Raw genomic sequence first — 12,405 nt, 5'->3', positions numbered from 1 at the left:
TCACAACATATTTACAAGGCAGGGTTGCCAAATATACCACAAACCCTTTTTACGTTTAATTAAAAAAATAAAAAACGAATAAAAAAACTATCGCTAATTAATCGATAACGAATAATCTACGAATGAAAAAAACGAACAAAGTCTACACATAATCCTTAAGCCATGTCGGCTTTTTTACTTCGCGAGATGGTCTCACACTCGTAGTTGTAGACAATTCACTTCCTTCAGCTGAAGCGGACGCTGGCTCGATAACCGCACTATCATCATCGCTTGACTGCTGAACACCTTCAACGTTTACACCAGACGAACGTCGATCATATCGTTCTACTTGGTTTTTGTGTTTACGCCTATCACCGTGTGGCGTACGAACAATTACTTCTGGCCCATGAACCGCGATTACCGTACCCGTTTCTTCGGCGAACTTAGACTCCCCTTTATTTCGGGTAAAAGGACGCTCGATTAGGACTTCGTCACCTACTGCCAAATTCTTCTCAGACACACGATTGGCATTTGTTGACAATAACGATTTGCCCTTGCTATAGGCATCAGCATCACGAACTGCTATTTCTTCGACACGTTCCTTCAAGGTAGGCAACTTATCGCGCATTTTTCTTCCGAACAACAACTCGGCTTGGCTTTTACCAGTCACTGAATGCGGCGTGGAACGGTACATCAACAAATAATCGACTAGAGCACGTTTAACACTCTCGTTCTTCAACTGCGCAACTTTCAGGACCTTCGACAGGGAACGATTCTGCCTTTCGATTTCACCGTTCGCTTGTGGCCAATAGGGAGGCGAGGTATAAGACACAATACCGTAAGACAAGCAAAAATTCTTGAAGACAGCTGACGTAAACTGAGCTCCGTTATCAGACGTTATCGAATAGGGAACTCCGTGTCTCGCAAAAATATCGGTGAGAAACTCGACAGTTGACTCAGCAGAAATCTCGTTCATGATTATAGCCTCGACATAACGGCTAAAATAATCGACTACAACACACAGATGTTGCTTTGACGCAGGTAACGACTTGAAATCGATTGCTAAATCTTGCCATGGCCCATCCGGCAGCTTTCTTCTCGCCATCTGCTCGATCGTAATTGACTTATCGACCTTCTGGCACGAATCACAACTCCGTACATACTTTTCTGCCATCGCATCGATTCCTGGCCACCAAACCTTGGTTCGTAAACGCTCCTTCGTCTTGCTAATACCGGGATGACCCTCGTGTGCGTTACTTAAAATCTGTTCACGAATGTCGGAGGGCACAACGATTCGATTCCCTCGTAGAAGAACACCACTAACAACGCAGAGCTCTGTAGCAATCGCTGAGTACGGTTTGACTTTCAACTCTCGATTAAACAGTAAATCGTCGCAAATGCTCGACAGCTCAGGGTCCTTCTTCGTTGCTTCGCGAATATCACGTAACGTCACTGCTCTTGGAACAAGATGCTCCACGAAACCAATCAGATTCTTCTCGTACATCTGATTAACACTGCTCGCTGGAGGCTCGACTTGAAGTAAGCGAGAAAGGGGGTCGGCAATGTTATTTTTGCCTGGTGCGTACTTTACAACATAATCAAACGCCTGTAACCGGAGCACCCACCTCTCAATTCTTGCGCACGGCTTCGACTTCGGACCGAAAATGACTTCCAACGGCTTATGGTCTGTTATCAACTCGAACTTGTGACCGATTAAGTAGTATTTTAGTCTTTCGACAGCGTAGACTAGGGCTAATGCCTCCTTTTCGGTTTGGGAGTACCTTCGCTCTACGTCTGTAAGCGAGCGACTAACATAACAAATTACTCGATTTTCTTCGCCCTTTTTTTGCAGCAACACCGCACCGAGGCCTACAGGGCTTGCATCGGCCATCACAATCGTTGGCAAATCGGGATCGTACAGGTAAAGGTGACTCTCATGTTGCACTGCTTCTCCAGACCATTCAAACGGTACAGATCTGGACACACGTCGCAAAACGTCTAGCTCCGTCGACAGATTTGGTATGAATTTACCGACATAGGATACCAAACCCAGGAAACTTTTCAATTCCTCGGACGTTTCAGGTAGCCGGAACTCTCTGATCGCTTCGACTTTATCGATCGTAGGCTTGATCATACCGTGACCAATGACATGACCCAAAAACGTGATTTCGGACTGCCCAAACTTCGATTTCTTCATATTGACAGATAAACCGACTTCCTCTAAACGATCAAGAACAGCTTTCAGATTTCTATCGTGTTCCTCCTTATCTTTACCAAAAACTACGATATCGTCGATGAAATTAACTTGGCCTCTTAAACCGGCCAGAATACTTTCCAAAATTTTCTGGAACTGCTCGGCTGCACTTTTCAGACCTTCGATTAACCGTTTACATCTGAATAAACCGAGATGAGTAGAGAATGTCGTAATTTCTCTCGATGCCAGGTCCAACTCGACTTGTCGATACGCCATATACAGGTCAACTTTACTGAAGACAGTAGCCTCCTTAAGCTGCGGCGCCATCTCTTCCAGAACTGGGATCGGATGTTTCTCACATAAGACCGCCTCGTTAACTCGACGACAATCGACACATAACCGGTAAGTATCATCAGACTTGGGCTCCAAAACGATTGGTGAGACCCATTTCGTAGGACCGCTAACTGGCTCTATCACGTCTAATTCCAACAACTCGTTTATCGCCTGCTCTACTGCTGGACGTAACCCATATGGTAAACGATACATAGGTTGCGCTACTGGTGAAACTTCAGGATTGATCGGTATGTGTAGCTGGAAATCTTTCACTGACCTGACCCATCCCCGAAAACGATATCAGGTTTAGGTAGAAAACGAACAACTTTAAATTTACTACTTTTACAAATTTTTCGCCACTGACCGTACGAAACGATAGAAAAGGCCGAACCGGAATCAATAAACATTTCGACGTTAACACCACCGAACTCGCAAGGCACAATTTCATCCCCGCGTCTTTCGTCACTACGAACACAAAAAATAGGCTCGTCCACGTTATTACCGTACGATTCGATTCCGACCATTTTCACTTTCGATTTACCGTCTGACGCACTCGAATTTTGTTGCGGAGCCGACTTGCACATTTTCGAGTAATGCCCAACACGATTGCACTTCGAACACTTTACATTCGCGGCTGGACACTTAAGGTCCTTGGTGGTATGTTTTTCATAACCACAACCGTAACAAAAATCCTTATTCGACCTTGGACTGGTATCAGCATTCCCATTCGCCACCTTCGACTGCTTCGAATTACTTTTCCCACGTCTGAAAGCTTTTTTCCTTTTATCGTCGACCTTACACAGCTTGGACGAATCAGGTTGGCCGGAGACACCGGGCATCGACGCTGTGGCACTGGAACCGATCACGTTGGCCTGTTGAGAAACCGTTTCACTCGTTTGGCCCATCTCTTCGAACGTTTCTAACGTAGTCGTAGCTTTGGTACGCAATAATTCGGTTCTTAATTCGTTAGACTGACAACCGAGTATTATTTGCAGCTGGACTGCTTCTTTGCGTTGCTCTTCAGTCGTATAATCACACTTTAAAGCTTGATTACGAACGCGAGTTACAAAAGAAGCAAAACGTTCTTCTTTACCTTGAGACATCTTGGCGAGTATGTAACGTTCATACCACTTGGTACTTTTGCGGCCAAGCTTACCATCCAAACAGTCGATCGTATAAGTATACTCATCATAACCAGTCGGATATTGCGTCACCTTGGGAAACGAAAAGTACAACTCTTGAATCTCTTTTCCTCCCAACAGGATTAACTTCGCTTGCTTCGCCTTGGCATCGGTAATCTTCTCGGATGTGAAATAAAATTCTAGAACGGACTTCCATTGTTCCCATTCCTGAGCGTTGGCTTTGGAAACTGGGAACGGATTTATAACTTTTGCTCCGTCCATCACGAATTAACAACACGAACGTATTATTCACCATCGATCGAAAACGATTACATTTCCGCACCTCGTCGCCATTTTTATGGTAACGTACTCGAATAATTAATTAAAAGACGAAATAAAACTCAACACACATCTTTCACTATCGGTACATTTACTTCGAATAAAAATATCTCCTCCTACACGTCACTATCACAACATATTTACAAGGCAGGGTTGCCAAATATACCACAACTACTATCTTAAATTGAATTACCTACCCCAATAAAAAATTATTTACAAATTTGTGGTCAATTGGAAACCATTCTTTTCAGCAATACTTACGTAGTTTTCACGCATTCGATACACCGTACCAGGTCGAGGCCCCGCACCATATCTCCCATTCGTACGTATTTCCAATGTGCACATAAAATCGCGTAACCGGAATTTAACTTTTCTCAATATTGGTTTTTCGCCCAGCGAATGTCAGACAATTTGTAAAATGAAATCAATCTGATGAAAAGTGCCTGTGTTTTTCTCTTCGTGATGGTTTTCTTATTAAATTCCGCCTTTAATAAATTACACGCGATTTTCCATTCCCTCAGCGCCACTTTCTATCGCAGCGTTCGATATACTTATACTGGTGTTCGCTTTTTCTTAATCTTTCTCGGTTTTCTACCCCCTTTCTCCTCTTTCTCTCGCGTTCTTTGTCTTTCATTTACACTACTGTGTGTGTGAAATGCTGGTGCTGATTCCCATTCGAGCTCTCATTGTTGCGTCGTCTGGTCTGCAATAAGCTATAAGTAGTTGGTTAAATATTATTTGAACGATGATTAAGATCAATTAGCTTTTTTATTTCGAATTCTTCTTCGGAAATAAATATTTAATCGAAAATAAACTCGATTAAAATTAGAAAATTGCTTATTAGATTATTATTTTTTCAACCAGATTACTTATCAAATAAAATCCCTTCTACTTCGAAAAATCGCTGAAAAATAATTCGTTGGCGAGAAACGACGATAAAAAACCTTCTCTGTATAGTAGTCTTTGGTGTCACTAACTTCTCGACATGATCTTAATTGAAAGTCTGGTGGCAAGGTTTTCTGAAAAACAAACATTTAAAACCATGTTCACATACCTACTCGTAAACACAACTCAATCAAAAAGATTCTCTCTTTATAAGTTTGTACTCGAGCAATTATTCATGCCGACGACACGAGGTGCTGAAGCGAGACATTTGAGTAGAGCAAGGTCCACAGAGTAATGAATTCAATGAGTGTACTACGAATAAAATAAATGCGACAATCGGCGCGTGTAGATAAACTTTTGAAATTTATATCACTCGACGCTTGTCTCGAGTACTTTGGCATTTAGTGCTTTCCTACCCTGTAAGCGATAATGGAAGATACGAAGTATAACTACGATTACGACACTAGACAGGGATGAAACCCCTCTGTAATAAATTTACGCCGCAAAAGTTAAACGATTAAAAATCTAAAATTTTGTTTTATCTGAACGCTGCTCTGTAGCTGTATATTTTACAACACGATTCTCAACGCCGCGTAAAATCCAGCGAGATGGTTTTTTTTTTCAACGGTAAATTGCGCGGAATTGGTCGTAATTTATGGTGTTTTATTTTCCAATGATGAAACAAAAATGTAATTTTGAATAAGTTACGATGACAGGTGCCCTCTCATAGATTTGAGGATCGATCTTTGATCAACGTTCCTGTATGCTTATGATTTTGAACCGAAAAAAGGGGAATTCAAAGAGGACCTCAAAACATGCCAAGAATCAAAATTTTAAGCGCTGAAATTCAGTTTTCGAATTTTGACGAATTTTTAAAAATTCAAATTTGGGCCAAAAATAGAAAAAAATCCAAATTTTGTCAAATTGACCTAGAAAGCAGAAAATATTTTCGACCAGACCTGCCAAGTCGATTAGTGACGATTTCGAACCATTCTGACGCCCCCGGTGGATTTTTGAATTCTCCAGTTTTCGAAAAAACTCAGTAAATAGAGTGAAATTAAATTCAGCATCTACGAGTATAAATTCGGATTTACCATCATTGCAACTCTTTTGATCGATTTAAGCACGTAGGTATTATCAAAATCTATCTATGCTGGTTCAAATCCAAAATTTTCAGCTCTAGTGCTCATTTTCGAATAGTTCCAAAACAATAATGAATAAATAAACCCATATGAAATGAATCGTTCGCGAACGATGGATTGATTCTCAATTTTACTTCAAATCAGTCGTTCAGTGAATTTTTTGCGAACAATGAATCTAATTGAATTGAAACAAGTTGTTTGCAAACAATGATGAATGAATCATTTAGAAATGAATCATTCGTGAACGATGAGTTGGTCTCCAAATGAATCGTTCGCGAACGATGATTCGATTTGAAATCAGTCGTTCGTGGATAATGAATCAATTGGAATTTAGAAATGAATCGTTCATGAACCGTGAACTAGTTTGTAATGAATCGTTCGTGAACGACGACTCGATTTGAAACTTTGTCGTTCGTAATTTGCACTATTCCCGCATGTTGAAAATGAATTGAATTACTCGAAGTAGAACTAATTTGCTCTCGAACAATGAATCCATTTGAAACGAATCGTTCGTACAAACGATAATTTTACATCGAATCAGTCGTTCACTGAATCGTTCGCGAACGATGAATCAAATTGGATTAAACCGAGTCGTTCACAAACAAGTGATGAATGAATCATTCGTGAACGATGAGTTGGTTTTGAAATGAATCGTTCGCGAACGATGATTCGGTTCGAAATTAGTCGTTCGGGGATAATGAATCAATTGAAATTGAGAAATGATTTCTCGTTCATGAATCGTGAACTAATTTGAAATGAATCGTTCGCGAACGACGAGTCGATTTGAAATTTTATCGTTCACAGTTTGCACTATTCCCCTCATGATGAATTGAATAATTCGAATTGGAACTAGTTGTTCTCGAACTCGAGCAATGAATCAATTTAATTAAAATGAATCGTTTATACGTACGATAATTTTACTTTGAATCAGTCGTTCACTGAATCGTTCGCGAACGATGAATTAAATTTAATTGAAACGAGTCGTTCACAAACAATAATGATGAATGAATCATTCAGAAATGAAGCATTCGTGAACGATGAGTTGGTTTCGAAATGAATCGTTCGCGAACGACGATTCGATTTGAAATTAGCCATCGTGGATAATGAATCGATTTGAATTTAAAAATGAATCGTTCACGAACGATAATTTCACTTCGAATCAGTCATTCTCCGAATCGTTTGCGAACGATGAATCAAATTGAATTAAAACGAGTCATTCGCAAACAATGATGAATGAATCATTCGTGAACGACGATTTGATTTGAAATTAGTCGTCGTGGATAATGAATTGATTGGAATTTAAAAATGAATCGTTCACGAACGATAATTCAACTTCGAATCAGTCGTTCACTGAATCGTTCGCGAACGATGAATCAAATTGAATTAAAACGAGTCGTGTTTGGAAACAATGATGAATGAATCATTTAGAAATAAATCTTTCGTGAACGATGAGTTGGTTTCAAAATGAATCGTTCGCGAACGACGATTCGATTTGAAATTAGTCGTCGTGGATAATGAATTGATTGGAATTTAAAAATGAATCGTTCACGAACGATGATTTCACTTCGAATCAGTTGTTCACTGAATCGTTCGCGAACGATGAATCGAATTGAATTAAAACGAGTCGTTTGCAAACAATGATGAATGAATCATTTAGAAATAAATCTTTCGTGAACGATGAGTTGGTTTCAAAATGAATTGTTCGCGAACGACTATTCAATTTGAAATTAGCCGTCGTGGATATTGAATCGATTTGAATTTAAAAATGAATCGTTCACGAACATTAATTTTACTTTGAATCAGTCGTTCACTGAATCGTTCGCGAACGATGAATAAAATTGAATTAAAACGAATCATTTCATCGCTTTGCAAACAATGACTAATGAATTATTTAGAAATGAATCTTTCGTGAACGATGAGTTGGTTTCAAAATGAATTATTCGCGAACGACGATTCGATTTGAAATTGACCATCGTGGATTCGTGGATAATGAATTGATTGAAATTTAAAAATGAATCGTTCATGAACTGTGAACCGGTTGGAAATGAATCGTTCACGAACGATGAATCAAATTGAATTAAAACGAGTCATTGGCAAACAATGAAAAATAAATTACCTATTCAGAAACGAATAGTTCGTGAACGATGAGTTGGTTTCAAAAGGAATCGTTCGCGAACGACGATTCGATTTGAAATTACTCGTTCGTGTATAATGAATCAATTGGAATTTAAAAACGAGCCGTTCATGAACCATGAACTAGTTTGAAGTGAATCGTTCGCGAACGGTGAGTTGAATTGAAATTTCGCCGTTTTCCGAATGATGAATCGAAATGTTGGAACTAATCGTTCGTTGACAATGAATCATTCTGAAATAATTTCAAACCATGTACTACTTACCGAATTGTCAACAAATCGTTCACAAACGATGAATAGTTTGTGAACGATCAATTGGTTAGAAACGTACATTTGGCCAGATTTTAGGAGGTTTTTTTGGATTGACCTAAATTACTATGAACTTTTGAAAATTTGCTAAAATTCAAAAAATGAAATTCAGTACCTGAAATTTTGGCTTTTGGAGTCCCCTTTCGATTCTTCTTTAGCCACGTTCAAAAATTTTTGTTGGATCGCAAAAAAAAAAAAAATGTTGGAGGATTTTGATCAAATCCGGCGAAAACCTTTATTTTAAGTCAAAGGTCACATGGAAAAAGGAACTCAGTGGTGCCAATTTTTCGGTCATTAGGTATTGCAAATTTCAAAAAATGACCTACTGACAAAAAAACAAAATCGTCAATTTTTGCAAAAAATTACTCAAAACTTCGTCTAATCGTCTATACTTCTAAAGTCGAGCCCCTCAAATCGATTGCCACCATTTTCGAGCTAATCTGGAGCCTCCAGCAAATTTTGGCTTTTCCTCCAGCAATTTGAAATCGCTCTAGACGGCTTTTTAATCAATTTCGACGACTAAAAATTCAATCCTGTCACAAGTTCGACACTTCGAATCAATTGAAGTGGGTGAAAAAATCACAAATCTGTGGTGACGAGTTGAAAAGAGTATTTTTACAAGTTGAAAAATCTCAAAAACTTTCAACATCGTCAATTCTGCCAGAAGTTTCTCAAAACTTCTTCTACCCCCCCCTCCCAATCGACTTACGCACCCTGATAATTATGGTATGACTCAAGGATACATTTTTACAGGATCAAAAAAAATGAACGTCGAGTAAATGGAACCACCTCGTTATTTTTTTTTGGACCTTATTGTGGGCGATTAAAAATTTCTGGAGAAAAGTGAACTCTGCTGGAGGCTCAGATTGTCCCGAAAATGCTGAGAATCGATTAAGAAGTGTGATCAACTTTGAAATTTTTTCTGTTTAAGTAGATACTCAGATATCCCCTCCAGAGGCACCTCTGCTGCTAAATTTTTACTGGGGATGACTTTCAACTCAGAATAAGGGACTCAATGTTTTGAATTTGGTCAAAATACTCCAACATTTTTTTTCACGATTCACTTTAATCTACATAGGTAGGTACCTTACCTACCTATCTATGCATTTTAATAAGTTCACTTACATTAAACAGATACGTTTACGTACGTGCACTTTAACCCCCCCCCCCCACCTGAAATTCAAACCAACTTTATCACACTTCCACTCCAAAAAAGACCAGCAAGTCGCCTCGAAACGATCCATTTTCGAGCAATTACGAAGAACGAATTTCTTCTCAAAATCGAATCGCAATATCTACTTCGATAAGAAATCACCTCCTTCCCGCTGCCACTGGCCCATTTGCGTTTATAAACGAAGTCGTTAATTACACCAAGGGCGTCGAGTTACATTAAAGAAAATGCGTACACGAAAAAATGGCGGCGTCCAATCGGCTATTTACCATGTTTATGATGGTTTTTAAAGTTGACGTTAAGTGTAACGCAGTTATCGCGCGAACTCACATTAAAAACCAATTTCGAACCGAGTTCGAAACTTCTTTAAATAATTTCAGCGACGAAAATGTATCCACCAGTCGAAATTTTGCCCCAGTGATGGTGAAACGCATTGTACAATGTATGCTGTATACATATATAGGTTCATCTATATGAACTGAAAATGTTTCTATTAAAATAGAGAGGCTTGAAAAATAACGCTGAAACACCCTCGGTGGAAATATTTTAGTATTTTCTACGCCATAGTACTTATACAGTGGTACTTTTTAACGAATATTGAAACGTTATGGTTTGTTGGGTCGAAAAAAATGTGTTTTTTTCAACAACTAGATATACTCATAAATACCATCATACAAATAACAGAAAGAAATTCTGCGAAAGATTGCTGTTTAAATTGTATACTTAGACGTCTGTTCATTAAGTATCCAGATTTCCCCTCCAAAGACACCTCTAGGGAGCTGAAATTTTTTCTGAATGATTTTCAACTCAAAATAAAGGTCTCCTTTGAATTTGGTCAAAATTTTCCGTCATTTTGTTCACGATTCACCCTGTTGAAATTACTTTGAAATTTTGTGAGAAACTTTACTTTGAAAAAATTCACAACATGTTCGAAAATGAACATTTTATGACTTACAAAAAATTAATAATAAGGAGATCATTGATCAAAGTAATGGTATCCGAATACATCAGATGATTATTTTAACCTAAGTCCTTAGCGCGAGTCGCATAGTAATGGGCTAGTGCCCTTATTATAATATAAAATGATGATTTAGATTATTTTATTTTTTTAGTCCTCTTCATTATCGTTGAGTCTACAGTCTAATTATAATAAACCATATTGACCCGATTGAAAGTATATTGATTGACTTATATGTAGTATGATTTGACATTTTATGTATACCTAGAGTTACTTGGAATGATTTCTAGCTCTCCGACTCAACCCACTATTCTGGCATTAGGCAATTATTCACTACCTAGGGAATAATTAATATCCTTCTCTCCATCAGACTAATTAAAATAATACTTCTATACCTACCTAATCATTCGCGTATTAACCCTATCAACTTTCTGGAAATTTGGCCGCAACAACAGTTTTTAGCCAAATTTTTGTAAAAAATGATGGCTATTGCGGTAGGCCCAACTTTGGATAAAAAGGTCGGGGGTCAAAAATTTTGATAGTTCTCGACGTTTTGAGCTCAGACTAGACGATTCCCGGTGTGTCAGTTTTTATATATATATATAGATTTAAACTTAGTCATTGTGGTGCCCGTTTTAAGTATACGTAGTCATTGTGGTGCCCGGTTTTGGGCTTGTGGTGCCCAAATCGGGCACCACAAGGTCTTTTTATATAAAACGATGTAGAATTTGACGAAATGCACTCTAAGGTGAAAAAAAAATTTTTGAGGCAGGCACCACAAGTACCAAGTTTATATAACGGGCACCACTATGACTAAAAACCACAAAAAAAATAAACTGCTCCAAAACACCTTTATCATACATATATATATGATCCTCTATGTACGCGGGCACCACAATTACCATAAAAGACCCGGGCACCACAAGGTACTAGGTACGTGTATTTATACTCTTAATTACTGTAGTTGTGGCACCAAATTATATACTGAATTGACGTTCTGGCACCAAAATTTACGTTCAGGCACCACCAAATGGTGCCACAACGTTTTAGGTTGAAAATGTCCGAAATGGTGTCAGAACGTCACCAGGTGCCTGTACGTCAATTTTTGCCCTGGTGCCACAACGACACTAAGTGCCGACTTATATACACTGTAGTTCTTGGTGTTTTTATCTAGGAGCGCTGCATGTTATACATATTTAAAAATTATACATCCGCTCGACGTTGTGGCATCGCTTACATTTTGAGGGAGTTTATTTGTTTAACCAACGTTCAGGCATCAGGTTTTTGGCAACATTGCACTGCTGATTGTCTCGATTATATTTTGCATCGAAAGCAGTTGCTAGCTGATTTCCAAAGTCCCTGATATAATTGTTGCGTGAGTGATTGTGAGTATGAAGTGAAATTTTTTTGTTTTACCTATGTACTTCTTATAAAAATTGAAATTTTTTGAATTTGAGTCAATGTGTCTGGCCAAGTAAAATTTTCCAGGAATTTTTCATGTTTCCTTCCCTCCACACTTCTACCCCTTCTTGTGTTCTTAGCAATTTTATTGAGCTTTTTTGTAATTTATAGGACCAAAAATTGAAGTAAAATGTAGTTAATTATACGTTTTTCTGCAATAAATGTATGAATTTTTGGGTTAGAAATTTGGCGAACTTACACAAAGTCGGGGGCCCGCATAAGGACTTATTGCGCCCCACGTCGATTCTCCGGGACAACGTTTTTCTTAAAGGAAGAGTCCTAAGGAATATTTCTAGCCCTGTTTTCAAAAAAAAGTGACCTTACATACGAAGTGGAGGCCATTTTGATTGACAGATCAGCAGAAATCGCGGATTTTGCGTT

The sequence above is a fragment of the Planococcus citri genome, chromosome 2 (assembly GCF_950023065.1).
Source record: "Planococcus citri chromosome 2, ihPlaCitr1.1, whole genome shotgun sequence".
NCBI lineage: Eukaryota > Metazoa > Arthropoda > Insecta > Hemiptera > Pseudococcidae > Planococcus > Planococcus citri.
The sequence above is the reverse complement of the archived record's forward strand: the minus strand, read 5'-3'. Positions refer to the sequence as shown.